The sequence below is a fragment of the Loxodonta africana genome, unplaced genomic scaffold, assembly GCF_030014295.1.
Source record: "Loxodonta africana isolate mLoxAfr1 unplaced genomic scaffold, mLoxAfr1.hap2 scaffold_90, whole genome shotgun sequence".
NCBI lineage: Eukaryota > Metazoa > Chordata > Mammalia > Proboscidea > Elephantidae > Loxodonta > Loxodonta africana.
Genome location: NW_026975647.1, coordinates 462,052 through 477,926, shown reverse-complemented (window position 1 = coordinate 477,926; position 15,875 = coordinate 462,052). Strand labels below are relative to the sequence as shown.

Below are 15,875 nucleotides of genomic sequence, written 5' to 3'. Positions count from 1 at the left end.
CCAGACGAACTAGATGGTGCCTGTCTACAACCGAAGACTGCCCCGACAGGGAACGAAACAGGGCATCCCTGACGGAGCATGAGAGCAGTGAGATGCAGACCTCAAAGTCTCATAAAAAAAAATCAGACTTAGTGATCTGACTGAGACTAGAGGAACCCTGGAGGTCATGGTCCCCAGACCTTCTGTTGGCCCAAGACTGGAACCATTCCCAAAGCCAACTCTTCAGACAGGGATTGGCCTGGATTATAGGATAGAAAATGATAGTGGTGAGGAGTGACCTTCTTGTCTCAAGTGGACACATGAGACTATGTGGGCAGCTCCCGTTTGGAGGGGAGATGAGAAGGCAGAGGGGGACAGAAAGTAGCTGAAGGGACACAGGGAATTCAGGGCTGAGAGAAGAAGTGTGCTGTCTCATTAGTGGGAGAGGAACTAGGAGTACATAGCAAGCTGTATACAAATTTTTGTATGAGAGACTGACTTGATTTGTAAAGGTTCACTTAAAGCACACACACACAAAAGATGGAAAGAATACACAGAGTCACAGTACCAAAAGAAATGGTCGACTTTCAGTCGTTTCATGAGGTGGCATATGATGAAGAACTGGTAGTAGTGAAGCAAGAAGTCCAAGCTACACTGAAGACACTGGCGAAAAACAAGGCTCCAGGAGCTGACAGAACACCCACTGAGTTGTTTCAACAAACAGATGCAGCACTGCAGATGCTCACTCCACCATGCAAAGAAATTTGGAAGCTAGCTACCTGGCCAACAGACTGCAAGAGATGCATGTTTGTGTCCATTCAAAGAAAGGCGATCCAACAGACTGCGGAAGTTATCAAATGTAAATCATAGTATTAGTAAATATGGTAAACAAACAAACAAAGAAACTCTATCTATTCTACACTGAATATGACATTCTATCCCCAGGAGATCTAGTGAGTTTATGATGTTGTTGTTAGGTGCTGTTGGGTCAGTTCCAACACATAGCGACCCTGTGTACAACAGAACGGAACAGTGCCCAGCCCTGGGCCTTTCTCATTGCTACGTCTGAGCCCACTGTTGCAGCCACTGTCTCAATCTGTCTCATTGAGGATCTTTGTCTTTTTCACTGACCCTCTACTTTACCAAGCACGATGTCTTTTTCCAGGGACTGATTCCTCCTGATAATATGTCCAGAGTACGTGAGACCAAGTCTTGCCACCCACTTTTCTAAGGAGCATTCTGGCTGTACTTCTTCCAAGACAGGTGTGTTCATTCTTCTAGCAGTCCATGGTATATTCATTATTCTTCACCAACAACATAATTCAAGTTTCAGTTCTTTCGTCTTCCTTATTCATTGTCCAGCTTTAGCATGCATATGAGGTGACTGAAAATATCATGGCTTGGTTCAGGCACACCTTAGTCCTCAAAGTGACATCTTTGATTTTTAACACTTTAAAGAGGTCTTTTGTAGCAGATTTGCCCAATAAAATATGTCATTTGATTTCTCAAAGTGTGCTTCCATGGGTGGTGATTGTGGATCCAAGTAAGATGAAATCCTTGACGACTTCAGTATTTTCTCTGTTTATTGTGATTTTTTTATTGTTCCAGTTGTGAGGATTTTTGCTTTCTTTATGTTGAAGTGTAATCCATACTGAAGGCTGAAGTCTTTGATCCTCATCAGTAAGTGCTTCAAGTTCTCTTCACTTTCAGTAAGCAAGGTTGTGTCATCTGCATGTCTAGGCTGTTAATGAGTCTTCCTCCAATCCTGGTGCCCCTTCTTCTTCATATGATCCAGCTTCTTGGACTGTATGGATTATATGTTTTTTTAAAGACACTGAGTTTTTGGTAATTTACTATGGCAGCCCTAGAAAATGAATACAGAGCCCTTCACCAAGAACAAGTCAAGTTAGCACCAAAAATGCTCCTGTAAGGGTAGCCACGTAACATGAGACATGGCAGTTTTAAAAAGTATAAAGTAAAACTCTCAGCTTTGACAGACAAAGGGCTCCTCTAAGACTAAGTTCATTGCTGTTGAGTCGATTCTATCTCATAGCAACCCTAAAGGACAGAGTAGAATTGACCCATAGGGTTTCCAAGGAGTGACTGGTAGATTCGAACTGCTTGAATAAGTATTGTGAAAAAATACAACCCTGACACACAACTTTTCTGAGCTTAGTATTAAAACAAAACAAAACAAAAAGAAGTCGCTATCGAGTGGATTCTCACTCATAGGGACCGTACAGGACAGAGTAGAGCTTCCCCACAGGGTTTCCAAGGAGCGACTGGTAGATTCAAACTGCAGACCTTTTGGTAGCAGCCAAATGCATAACCACTGCACCACCAGTGGCTTTCAAATCAGCTATAGGCTGATGATCTCCAAATTCTTAGAACCTGGAAAACTATTCTACCTCAGAGTGGTATCCACAGCTGGGAACTGTTCTCCACACTTGGATGACCTCAGACATCCAAATCTAACATGTCCAGAAAAAATCTTTTGGTCATTTTCTCAAGTTTGTTCCTCCATGGTTTTCCACATGGTAGAGAATGGCTCTGGTGACCATGCGCTCATGGTAGCCTGAATTCCAGAAGTCACCTTTGATTCTCCATTCCCCTCATCCCATACGTCTGATCGACCAGCAGTTCTTGGCAGCTCAAGCTCCAAAGTACACCTCAAGCCTGTCCACTGTTCCCACCTGCACTTCCACCATCACTCCTCACCCTGACCACTGCAGAAGCATCCTGACTGGTCCTCTGTATTTGCTGTCTTCAAGTTCTCCTGGGCTACAGTTAATTCCTGGGACACATTCTTTCTCAAGATCATTGAACAATAGAAGGAGAAGGGCATTTAGTTGTATGCTACCTCCTCCGCTTGAGCTGCATGCCCCTCAGAAATCACTTTTCACTGTCCACTCTATAATGTCTCTATTCCAATTTCCTGTCTTTGGCCGCACTGCTTTGATAGCGTGCATGCATGTTTGCTTCAGGGGTCATGTAGACAGCTGCTTGGAGGAATTTTTCTTAGTACAATCATGGTTGTGTGCCATCAAGAGATTCTGACTCATATCAACCCTGTATGACAACTTAGAACTGCTTCACAAGGTTTCCTAGGTTGCGGCTTTTTATGGTGCAGCCCCGGTGGCACCGTGGTTAAGAGCTCGGCTGCTAACCAAAGGGTGGACAGTTCAAATCCACCAGTTGCTTCTTGGCGGAAATACATGGCAGTCTGCTTCTGTAAAGACTTATAGTCTTAGAAACCCTATGGGGCAGTTCTACTCTGCCCTATAGGGTCACTACGAGTCTGAATTGATTCAACAGCAACTGGTTTGGATTTTGTTTGGTTAGAATCTTTATGGGAGCCCATCTCCAGATCTTTTCAACCCCTGAGCTGGTGGGTTCCAACGGCCCACCTTTCAGTTAGCCAAGCACTTAACCGTTGCACCTCCAATACTTAACTCTGCACGCGAGAGGGCCCTCTCCTGACGTCTCCCGTCTCCTCACCCCGCACACCTTGGCGTTGTCCTTGCTTCTAGACCCCACCCTCCCCTCTGGAGGCCCAACCCCCCCACGCCGGCCCCCCACCCGGGCCGCTGGGCCGGGCCAGCAGCCATGTTCCTCGCCCTCCAGCCAGTTACTCACAGAAGCGCCCGGACGGGTGGTGAGGGGCCCGGGCCGGATGGCGCGCCTTATAGCGGACGGTGTTCGTGCTGCTTTCCGTGCGTGTTTTCTGAAAGGTATGAAACTCCGGCAGGTGGGTGGAGGGACCCGCTCGCAGACTGAACAAGCCCGGCCCCTCGAAGGTGTGGAGGGAAGGCGCCAGGAGGGCAGGTTCCAGTGCCAGCACCCCGTGGGCTCCAGAGGTTGGAGAGTCCGGAAGTTGGTTTAGCAGCTGGCATCGCCCCCTCCGGCGTACCCCGACCCGAGTGATCCCCAGGGGCGGATGCGGCGCGGGGGCGGGCGGACGCAGCCACTCTAGGGGCTGCGAGAGGGAGCCTCTGGCCCGGGAGACGCAGCTGGTCTGTGAAATTTGCATCCCCATGGATTTGCGGGGGGCGGGGGTGGGGGTCCAGCCGCGGGGTCCAGCTGCGGAGTGCCCTCGGGCCTGGGGGCTTGAAGGGCTTGGGGAGAAAGGCCGTGTCCAGGGCTGCGCCCAGGTCCCTACTCTGCCCGGGGCGGGTTTGCGGGCCAAGCTGGGTGATGGGCTCCTGCCCCCTCCGCCCCCTACCTGCTCCCTGTGCCAGGGGAGAAACCAAGGCCCAGAGTTCACCCGGGGGCGGTGAGATTCCAGACTGAGGAGGGGGCACTCGCCCCCGTTCGTCGTCCCACCCCCACCAGACTCCGTAGGGTGCCAGGGACGGGGAGAGAGCGATCCCCCGCCCAAGGCCCCGCTGCCCCTTACTGTTTTGGGCGCTGTGCCTGGGAGGCTGAGGCACCCCGCGCCCTCGCCCGCGCCCAGCTGGTCTACTCTCGGGGCTGGGGCGTCGGCGCGGCCCCGGCCGCACCTGGAAAGGAAGGGGTCTTGGGAATCTCTGGAGCAGCGTGGGGACCCTACTCCTTGTGGAAGCAGCGATTCAGTGTGTGTTAACAGTGTGGATGCCGGTCCCGCTCCCCCTCTGGGTGGCGGGGGTGGGGGTAGCAGGAAGGGGTCCTGAGCAACCATGTTGTTTGTTAACTTAAACGTTTGTGCGGCGCTGTGTACCGGTCGCTGTGGACGCGATCTCTGGTGCTGAGGGGATTTGAGGGTTCCTCACACTGGCGGGATTTGGAGCCTCTACCCTGGTGGCAGTGGGTTTAGTGGGTTACCCTGGTGGCTAGTGGTTAAGTGCTAAGGCTGCTAGCCAAAAGGTTGGCAGTTTGAATCCACCAGGCGCTCCTTGGAAACTCTGTGGGGCAGTTCTACTCTGTCCTATAGGGTCGCTATGAGTCAGAATTGACTCGATGGCCACAGGTGTGGTTTTTTTTTTTTTTTAGGTTGGAGATTAGGTGTCTCTCGGGCTGACATTTGAAGGTCTGGAGCTGGCCGTTTATGAGGGTTTATAAGGGTTTTAAGTGCTCCGGCCATGGGCACCAACCCGATCTTCCAGCCCCTGCGGACGGACCGCCTCCCCCGCCCCGGGGGGATTGGCTGCTCTGGGACCCCGAGCCCAGAGGGCGGTGAGAAGCTGACAAACGTGAGTGATTGCCCTGCAGGCTCCAGTCGGCGGGGCAGCCCTGCTCACATGGTCTCAATACGGGCAGTCGGGCAGTGGGCTTCGTGCCTGGGGAGTGGTTTCCGAATGTTCCCTGGTGTCCCCCCACCCCGTGTGGGGCGACAACTCTCCCCTGGGCGGGGACCTAGTAGAGGCCTGCAGGGCATCAGGGTATGGAGGGGCAGAGCTTGGGCGGGGAGGGCACGGCCCTGCAGGTTCCTCTACGTGAGCACGGCGGGGGGGTTGCGGGTCGTGAAGGCTGGGCCTGGTCGAGGACCCACTAGGTCTTGCAGAAGGAGTGGGTTAGGATAATCATAGCATTAATGGGAGTATTGAGAGAGCGCCCTGGGGCGTTGGGTCCCTCGGGAAGAAAAGCTTCTGCTATCCCCACTGGAGCGGTACCCAGGTCGTCCCGGCTTAGGTCCAGGAGGTTCCCATGCACGGAGGGCCTGGTGGGCAGAACAGAACCGGCGGTGCGCGCGCCCTCTCGCGCCCTTGCGCCGAATCGCTGAAGTTCAGTGTCAGGCGATTCTAAGCCATGGTTCTGGAACTCAATAGTGAAGCAGAGCAAATGATGCAGTGCCTTGATGGGACCGGTGGAGACAACAAGAAGCAAAGCACAGCGGAAACTTCAAAATTCCACCGAGTGTTAGTAGGATTTGGAGGGAGAAAATAGACGGAGACTCGAGAGGCCCAGAGATGCAGAAGGGTTAGAGGATTAGGGTTAGGGGTTAGGGTTTGGTGTTAGGGGTCCAGGTTTGGGGGTTAGAGGTTTGGGAGTTAGGTTTAGGGGTATAGGTTTTAGGTGGTTGGGGGTTGGGTTAGAGCTGGGGTTACTAGGCTCGGGCACAAGTGGTTTAGGGTTATGGTTAGGGTTGGAGTGAGGCTGAGGTTGATTCCCCAGTCTTGTGTACCGTCTCTTCCTTCACCAGAGTTACCACATATCTGTTGTTTGGTTGGAAACCCTGATGGCGTAGTGGTTAAGAGCCACCGGTGCTAACCAAAGGTCTGCAGTTCGAATGCACCAGGCACTCCTTGGAAACTCTATGGGGCAGTTCTAATCTGTTCTATAGGGTCTCTATGAGCTGGAATCTACTCGACGGCAGTGGGTTTCGTTGTTTTGGTTATTGTTTAGTTAGCTTTTCTCTACCCACTCCGTCTCCTTGGTGAACATCAAGGATTGTTTCTGTGCGTAAATGTTTTCATGAATTTTTATGATAGTGGTCTCTCACTGTATATGTCGTTTTGTGATTGACTTAGTCAGTATGATGCGCCCCAGATTCATCCATGGTGTGAGATGTTGCGGAGATTCATCATTGGTCTTTATTGTCGTGTAGTGTTCCACTGTGTGTATGTACCGTAGTTTGTTTATCCGTTCCTCCATGGATGAGCACTTAGGTTGTTTCCATCTTTTTGTTACTGTGAATAATGTTGCAGTGAACACGGGTGTGCATATGTCTATTCCTGTGACTGCTCATGGAAACCCTGGTGGCTAGTGGTTAAGTGCTACTGCTGCTAACAAAAAGGGTTAGGGTTTGGGGTTAGGGATATTAGGGTTAGGGTTGTTAGAGTTAGGGTCCTTAGGGTTTGGGGTTAGAGTTTAGGGTTAGGGTTTTTCGGTTAGGGTTTTTGGGTTGGGGTTATGTGTTAGGGTTAGGTTTAGGGTTTGAGGTTAGAGTTTGAAGTTACAGGTTAGGTGTTAGGGGTTGCAGTTTAGGGTTTTGGGGTTTAGTCATTAGGGTTTGGGTTAGGTTTTAGGGTTTAGGGTTTAGGTTTAGGGTTGGGTTTGGTGTTGGGTTTGTTTAGGATATGTGGTTTGAGGTTAGAGGGTGGGTGTTAGAGGGTTGGGGTTTAGAGGGTTGGGGGTTAGAGATTGAAGGAGTTAGAGGGTGAGGGGTTAGAGGGTGAGGGGTTAGAGGTTGAGAAGATTATAGAGTGAGGGAGTGAGAAGGTGAGGGTGTGAGGAGGTGAATGTTAGGGTTTAGGGCTAGAGGGTTTAGGCTTAGGGTTCAGAGGCTTAGAGTTAGGGGGTTAGGGTTTCAGGGTTCAGAGGTTGGGGTTGGTGTTGTGGTTAGGGTTAGAGGTTTAGGGTTAGAGGTTTAGGGTTAGAGGATTAGGGGTATGGTTTAGAGGTTTAGGGTTAGGGGTTAGGGCTAGGGTTTAGGGATTCAGGTTTAGGGGTTTGGGATGGGTTTGGGGTAAGGTGTTAGGGTTAGGGTTAGAGGGTTAGGTTTAGGGCTTAGGGCTTAGAGTTTAGGGTTTTAGGACTTAGCTTTTAGGGCTTACGGCTTAGAGCCTAGGATTTAGGGCTTAAGATTTAGAGTTTAAGGCTCAGAGTGAGGGCTGGGGGCTGGGGTTAGAGTTTAGGGTTAGGGTATTAGGGTTAGAGGGTTAGATAGTTAAGCGTTTAAGTTTAGGGGTTAGTGGTTGGGGTTAAGGGTGTTAGTGTATAGGGTTTTGACGTTTAGGGTGTTAGGTTTAAATGTGTTAGGGCTAAGGGTGTTAGGGTTTTAAGTGTTATGGTTTAGGGTTTATGGTTAAGTGATAGGGTTAGGCTTAGGCTCATTGTTAGGTTTAGGGCTAGGGATTTGAGGTTTAGAGTTTGGAGCTGGGTTTGGGGGTTGGGGTTAGGTTTAGGGCTAGGGTTAGAGGATTAGGTTTAGAGGGTTAGGGTTCTGGGTTAGGGTTTCAGGTTAGCATTAGAGGGTTAGGGTTCGAGGGTTAGTGTTAGGGTTGTTAGGGTTAGAGAGGCTAGGGGTTAGGGTTAGGTGTTAGGGTTTAGGGTTTATGGTTAGGCTTAGGGTTTGGGCTTTGGGGTTTGAGGTTTGGGTTTAGGGTTTGGGGCTTAGAGTATAGGGTTTAGAGTGTAGGGTTTTGGTGTGTAGTGTTTTGGGGTGTAGGTGTTTAGGTTGTAGGGTTTAGGGTATAGGGGTTAGGGTTTGGGTTAGGGTTAGAGTTTAGGGCCTTGGAGGTTAGGACCTAAGGGCTTAGGGTCTTAGGGGCTTTGGGGCTCATGGCTTAGGGGCTAGAGTTAGAGGGCTAAGGCCAGAGGGCCAGAAGGCCAGAGGGCCAGGGTTATGGTTTGATTCCTGGCTGGCAATTTTTTTCCTTCAATATTTTGTATAAGTCATCCCATTGCCTTCTTGCCTCCATGATTTCTGCTGAGTAGTCCAAGTTTATTATTATTTACTCTCCTTTGTTGGTGACTTCCTTTATCCCTAGCCTCTCTTTAAGTTCTCTTTATATTTGATTTTGGCAAGTTTGATTATTATATGTCTCGGTCACTTTCTTTTGAGATCTACCTTATGTGGAATTCGATGAGCATCTTTCATGATATCAGGGAAGTTTTCTGCCAAAAAATCTTCAACAGTTCCCTCTGTATTTTCTGTTAGCCCTCCCTGTTCTGGTACTCCAATCACTCATAGTTATTTCTCTTGATAAAGTCCCACATGATTCTTTGGATTTCTTCATTTAAAATTCTTTTATCTGCTTTCTCTTGAAATATATTAGTCCCAAGAGATTTATCTTCAATCTCAGTAATTCTGCCTTCCAGTTCTTCAATTGTGCTCTTCTTAGTTTCTATTGAGTTTTCTAACTCTGTAATTTTATTTTTAATCTTCTGAATTTCTGCTTGCAGTCTCTCTGTGGTTTCTTGCAGCTTATTAAATTTTTAATTATGTTCTTGAGTAACCTTTTTAATTTCTTCAGCTGCTTTATCTTTGTGTTCCTTGGCTTGTTCTGCATTTTGCCTCATTTCCTTCCTGATGTCTTTAAGAGTTCTGTATATTAATCTTTTGTATTCTGCGTCTGGTAATTCCAGGATTGCACCTTCATCCAGAAGATTCCTTGAGTCTTTGTTCTGAGTGCTTGTTGAAGCAATCATGGGTGAGCTTCTTTTTTTTATTATTTTAATAATTTTTATTGTGTTTTAAATGAAAGTTTACAAATCAAGCCAGTCTCTCACATAAAAACTTATACACAACTTGTTACATATTCCCAATTACTTTCCCCCCAATGGGACAGCCCACTCCCTCCTTCCACTCTTTCTTTTCGTGAGCATTTTGCCAGTTTCTAAGCCCCTCTACCCACCCATCTCCTTTCCAGGCAGGAGATGCCAACATTGTCTCAAGTGTCCACCCAAACCAAGTAGCTCATGCCTCACCAGCATCCCTCTCCAACCCATTGTCTAGTCCAATCCACGTCTGATGAACTGGCTTTGGGGATGGTTCCCGTAGTGGGTAAACGGAAGTTGTGGGGGCCATGATCACTGGGCTCCTTCCAGTCTCAGTCAGACCATTAAGTCTGGTCTTTTTATGAGAATCTGGGGTCTGCATCCCACTGTTCTCCTGCTCCCTCAAGGGATCTCTGTTATGTTCCCTGTCAGGACAGTGATTGGTTGTGGCTCGGCACTATCTAGTTCTTCTGGTCTCAGGATGATGTAGTCTCTAGTTCATGTAGTCCTTTCTGTCTGTTGGGCTCATTATTATCTTATGTTCTTGGTGTTCTCCATTCTCCCTTGATCCAGGTGGGTTGAGAATCATTGATGCATCTGAGATGGCTGCTTGCTAGCATTTAATATCCCAGATGCCACTCTTCAAAGTGGGATGCAGAATGTTTTCTGAATAGATTTTATTATGCCAGTTGACTTAGATGTCCCTTGAAACCGTGGTCCCCAAACCCCTGCCCCTGCTTTGCTGACCTTTGAAGCATTCAGTTTATTCAGGAAACTGCTTTGCTTTGGGTTTAGTCCAGTTGTGCTGACCTCCACTGTGTTGAGTGTTGTCCTTCCATTCACCCAAAGTAGTTCTTGTCTATCTCTTTAGTAAATACCCCTCTCCTACCCTCCCTCCCTCCCCCCTCTCGTAACAACAAAGGAATATGTTCTTATCAGTTTAAACTATTTCTCAAGATCTTATAATAGTGGTCTTATACAATATTTGACCTTTTGCAACTAATTTCACTCAGCATAATGCCTTCCAGGTTTCTCCATGTTATGAAATGTTACACAGATTCATCACTGTTCTTTATTGATGTGTAGTATTCCATTGTGTGAATATACCATAATTTATTTATCCATTCATCCATTGATGGGCACCTTGGTTGGTTCCATCTTTTTGCTATTGTAAACAGTGCTGCAATAAACATAGATGTGCATGTATCTGTTTGTGTAACAGCTCTTATTTCTCTAGGATATATTCTGAGGGGTGAGATTGCTGGGTTGTATGGTAGTTCTATTTCTAGCTTTTTAAGGAAGCGCCAAATTGATTTCCAAAGTAGTTGTATACCATTTTACATTCCCACCAGCAGTGTATAAGTGTTCCACTGTGTCAATCCCCCTCATTGAGGGTCACCCTCTTTTCCGCTGACCCTGTACTCTGCCAAGCATGACGTCCTACTCCAGGGACTGATCCCTCCTGACAACATATCCAAAGTATATAAGATGCAGTCTCGCCATCCTTGCCTCTAAGGAGCATTCTGGCCGCACTTTTTCCCAAACAGATTTGTTCGTTCTTTTGGCAGTCCATGGTATATTCAATATTCTTCACCAACACCACAATTCAAAGGCGTCAACTCTTCTTCGGTCTTCCTTATTCATTTTCCAGCTTTCACATGTATATGATGTGATTGAAAATAGCATGGCTTGCGTCAGGCGCACCTTAGTCTTCAGGGTGACATCTTTGCTCTTCAACACTTTGAAGAGGTCCTTTGCAGCAGATTTGCCCAATGCAATGTGTCTTTTGATTTCTTGACTGCTGCTTCCATGGCTGTTGATTGTGGATCCAAGTAAAATGAAATCCTTGACAACGTCAGTCTTTTCTCCATTTCTCATGATGTTGCACGTTGGTCCAGTTGTGAGGATTTTTGTTTTCTTTATGTTGAGGCGTAATCCATACTGGAGGCTGTGGTCTTTGATGTTCATTAGTAAGTGCTTCAAGTCCTCTTCACTTTCAGCAAACAGGGTTGTGCCATCTGCATAATGAAGGTTGTTAATGAGCCTTCCTGCAATCCTGATGCCCCGTTCTTCTTCATATAGTCCAGATTCTCGTATTATTTGCTCAGCATACAGATTAAATCGGTATGCTGAAAGAATACAACCCTGACGCACACCTTTCCTGACTTTAAACCAATCAGTATCCCCTTGTTCTGTCTGAACAACTGCCTCTTAATCTATGTAAAGGTTCCTCATGAGCACAATTAAGTGTCCTGGAATTCCCATTCTTCCCAGTGTTATCCATAGTTTGTTATGATCCACACAGTCGAATGTCTTTGCATAGTCAATAATACACAGGTAAACATCTTTCTGGTATTCTCTGCTTTCAGCCAGAATCGATATGGTTTCAGCTATGATATCCCTCCTTCCATGTCCTCTTCTGAATCCTGCTTAAATTTCTGGCAGTTCCCTGTCAATGTACTGCTGCAGCTGCTTTTGAATGATTTTTAGCAGAATATTACTTGCATGTGATATTAATGATATTGTTTGATAATTTCCACATTTGGTTGGATCACCTTTCTTAGGAATAGGCGTAAATATGGATCCTTTCCAGTTCGTAGGCCAGGTAGCTGTATTCCATATTTCTTGGGATTAGACAAGCGAGCGATTCCAGTGCTGCATCCATTTGGTGAAACGTCTCAGTTGGTATTCCATCAATTCTTGGAGGCTTTTTTTTCTCACCAATTCCTTCAGTGCAGCACGGACTTCTTCCTTCAGTACCATCGGTTGCTGATCATATGCTACTTCCTGAAATGGTTGAAGATCGACCAATTCTTTTTGGTATAGTGACTGTGGGTATTACTTTCATCTTCTTTTGATGCTTCCTGCGTCATTTAATATTATACCTGTAGAATCCTTCAGTATTGCAACTCAAGAGTTGAATTTTTTTGTCAGTTCTCTCAGCTTGAGAAATGCTGAGTGTGTTCTTCCCTTTTGGTTATCCATCTCCAGATCTTTACACATGTCATTATAATACTTTTTCTTCTCAAGCCACCCTTTGAAATCTTCTGTTCAGCTCTATTACTTCATCATTTCTTCCGTTCACTTCAGCTACCTGACATTCAAGAGCAAGGTTCAGAGTCTCTTCTGACATCCGTTTTGGTCTTTTCTCTTTCCTGTCTTTTAAAGGACCTCTTGCTTTCTTCATGTGTGATGTCCTTGATGTCATTCCACAACTCGTCTGGTCTTCAGTCATTAGCGTTGAACACGTAAAATGTATTCTTGAGGTGGTCTCTAAATACAGGTGAGATATACTCAAGGTCGTACTTTGGCCCTTTTTGACTTATTCTAATTTTCTTCAGTTTCAACTTGAACTCCCATGTGAGCAATTGACAGTCTGTTTCACAATCGATCCCTGGCCTTGTTCTGACTGATGATATGAGTTTTCCCATCTTCTCTTTCCACAGATGTAGTCAGTTTGATTCCCGTGTATTCCATCTGGTAAAGTCCACGTGTATAGCTCCCGTTTATGTTGGTGGAAAAAAATATTTGCAGTGGATGAGTCACTGGTCTTGCAAAATTCTTTCATGAGATTTCTGGCATCATTTCTATCAGCAATGCTGTGTTTTCCAACTACTTTTCCTTCTTTGTTTCCAACTTTAACATTCTAATGACCGGTAATTATCAATGCATCTTGATTGCATGTTTGATCAATTTCAGGCTGCAGAAGTTGTTTAAAATCTTCAATTTCTTTGTCTTTGGCATTAATGGTTGGTGCATAAATTTGAAGAGTCATATAAACTGGTCTTCCTTGTAAGTGTATGGATATTAGCTATCAGTGACAACATTGTACTTCAGGCTAGATCTTGAAATGTTCTCTTTGATGATTAATGTAACGTCATTCTTTTGACTCTGGTGGAATATCCATGTTTGTAAGACCGCTCACAGACTGTTTCACCAGAGAGTTTTCTGGTACTGCAATATCTACCACTAATCTCTGTGATCCCTGTGAATTGGCAAAATAAGAATAGCGCTATAGATTTCTTCCAAATACAGAAAACATAATTATGAAAATGTTCTTGCTATTGATTATATTCTTTACTAATCTGTTCCTATGGGATTTTTGGTACTTCACTTGAAAAATGAGTCCATGGTACTCTGTTGTGATTGTTTACTTTGTGTGGCCTTTCTAGCCATGGTCTTATAACATCCACCCTGGTGCTTGGGCAGGACTGTGTGATAGGGTAATTGTGGCTCACCAAGGGGATTGTTTAGTTTTCCCTTCAAAGAGCACCAGTTCCAGAGCAAAGAGGAGGATTCAACTCCCATCAAGGAAGAACAGCCAGGAGCTGAGCGTATATTATAGACCTGAGATCCCTGCACTGAGAAGCTCCTAGAAGCAGGAGACTGAGATAGAGAGAGGAAGCTGTAACCCTGAAGACGGTAAGATGCCATGGCAGGAGAGACCAAGCAACAGGGACCCGGCTATAGGAGATGATGGCCCAGGGAGAAGGAAAGCTGAGTGCCTTCGGAGAGAGGCCCAAGGCCAGGCAGAGTCACACCTATGAGCACAGGAGGGAAGAGGCTGTCCTGATATAGAAGAACTGTATTCTGAGTGTCTTTGAGCCTGAGCTATAACTGTTACTTCCCTAATAAACCCCATAATCGTGAATATGGACTATGAGTTCTGTGTGGCCATTGTAATGAGTTATTGAACCCAGCAGAGAAGTGCTGTGTGAGGGACAGTTGGTGTCATAGTAGTGAAGATGGTGGAGAGAGGATAGTTTTTCACCAATGCCTTCAATGCAGCTTCGATTTCTTCCTTTTATACCATCAGTTCTTGATCTTATGCTACCTCTTGAAATGGTTGAAAATTATCCAGTTCTACTGCAGTAACTATATTAATATCAGATAAATTATACTTCAGAAAAAGGAGTATTATTGGGAATAAGTAGGGACATAACATAATAAAGGTTCAATTCTCCAAAAAGATACAACAATCCTAAATGTGTATGTATTTAACAACAGGGCTCCAAAATACAAAAACTGATAAATCTGAAAGGGGAAATGGACAAATACGCATTTATAATTGATATCAGTACTTTTCTATCAATAATTAATAGAGCCCTGCTGGTTGAAGTCCAAAGCATCTGTGTGATGTCTATGTGTGTGTATGTGTGTATGTATGTATATAGTATAATGACAAGTAATACAGAAATAAATAGAGATGTTGTAGTCCTTGGGAGGTGCAAACGGTTAATGCATTCAGCTGCTAACCAAAATGTTGGAGGTTTGAGTCCACTCAGAGGGACTTCAGAAGAAAGGCTTGGTGATCTACTTTTGAAAAATTAGTCACTGAACTGACACACTTGTGTGTCACTACTACTCTGACTCATGGGGGGAGGGGTTACCATGAGTCAGATCAGCTTGATAGCAATCGAATGATTTTTTTTTTTCATTCTGCCAATGTTTGCCCTTTAATTGGTATCTTAGGCTGGGTTCTCTAGAGAAGCAAAACCAGTGAGATATATATATACATATATATTTATATGTAAATAGATTTATATGAAGGAAATGGCTCACGAGGCTGTAGAGGCTGGTAAGTCTCAAGTCCATGGGTCAGGCTGGTAGCTTCTCCTGACTCACACAGATGCAGGGACTGCAGAACTCAAGATCTGCAGGTCATACAACAGGTCTGTGGCTCACAGGCTGCAAAGGCTGACAAATCTCAAGATCGGCAGGTAAGCTGGCAGGTCGTGGCTCACAGACTGCGGAGGCTGATGAATCCCAAAATTGGAAGGTAAGCTGAGAGTTCAAGTCCCAAAAACTTGAGATCAGATGAAGAGGAGCCAGCTGCAGGATTCAGAGTGAGCAAAAGCTCAAGAGCCTTGCCAGAAAGTCCACCTATATTGGATGCAGTCCACACCCCTGAGGAAACTCCCTCACATCTGATTGGCTACTCACAGCAGATCCCATCATGGAGGTAATCACATTATGTCACATCTCATCATGGAAATGATTGCATCGTTATACGACTGCTAAACTACAAGATAACTGCCAAAGCACTGAAAATCATGGTCCGACAAAGTTGACACACAACTTTAATGATCCCAATTGTGAATTTAATCTATTTATATTTAAAGCGATTAATGATAAGGAAGGACTTATATCTTCTACTTTTGTAGTAGGTGTTATATGTATTTTGTTTCTCATTTTCTTGACTACTGTCCACTTTTGTGTTTGACTGATTTTTTTCAAGTGTACAATTTTGATCCTCTCCTTTTTTCCTTTCCTGATATTTTTTAGCTTCTTAGTGGTGACCATGAGGATTACAATTAATATTTTATATTTATAACAATCTTCTTTTAATTAATACAAATTTAGCTTCAACAGTATAGAAAATTCTGCTTTTATTCAGCTCAGTTACCACCCCTACTTATGTTGCTGGTACAAGAATTGCATCTTTATACATTGTGTGTCCATTAAGAGAGATGTGTAATCATTTTTATGCATTCGTGCTTTAAATCATATATGAAAAAAAGAGAGGCGTGATATAAAAATATTACTGACTTTGTTTTATCTAAGTAGTTACCTTTACAGAGTCTTTGTTTCTTTTTATGGCTTCCAGTTACTGTCTAGTGTCCTTCCATGCCAGCCAGAATGATTCCCTGTAGCATTTCTCATAAGGCAGTTCTGCTGCTAACACACTCCCTCAGGTTTTGTGTATCTGGGCATGTCTTAATTTCGCCTTCATTTTTGAAAGATAGTTTTGCTAGATA

General features: G+C 45.4%; 1 long non-coding RNA gene across 1 annotated transcript in view; it reads left to right on the top strand.

The window, feature by feature from the left end:
- Nucleotides 1-4,104: 4,104 nt before the first annotated feature.
- The window catches only part of LOC135230240 (uncharacterized), a 195,603-nt gene continuing 183,832 nt past the window's right edge, over nt 4,105-15,875 (top strand). The window contains exon 1 of the long non-coding RNA XR_010320871.1: nt 4,105-5,147. This is a non-coding gene — a long non-coding RNA (uncharacterized LOC135230240). The remainder of the gene's footprint in view (nt 5,148-15,875) is intronic.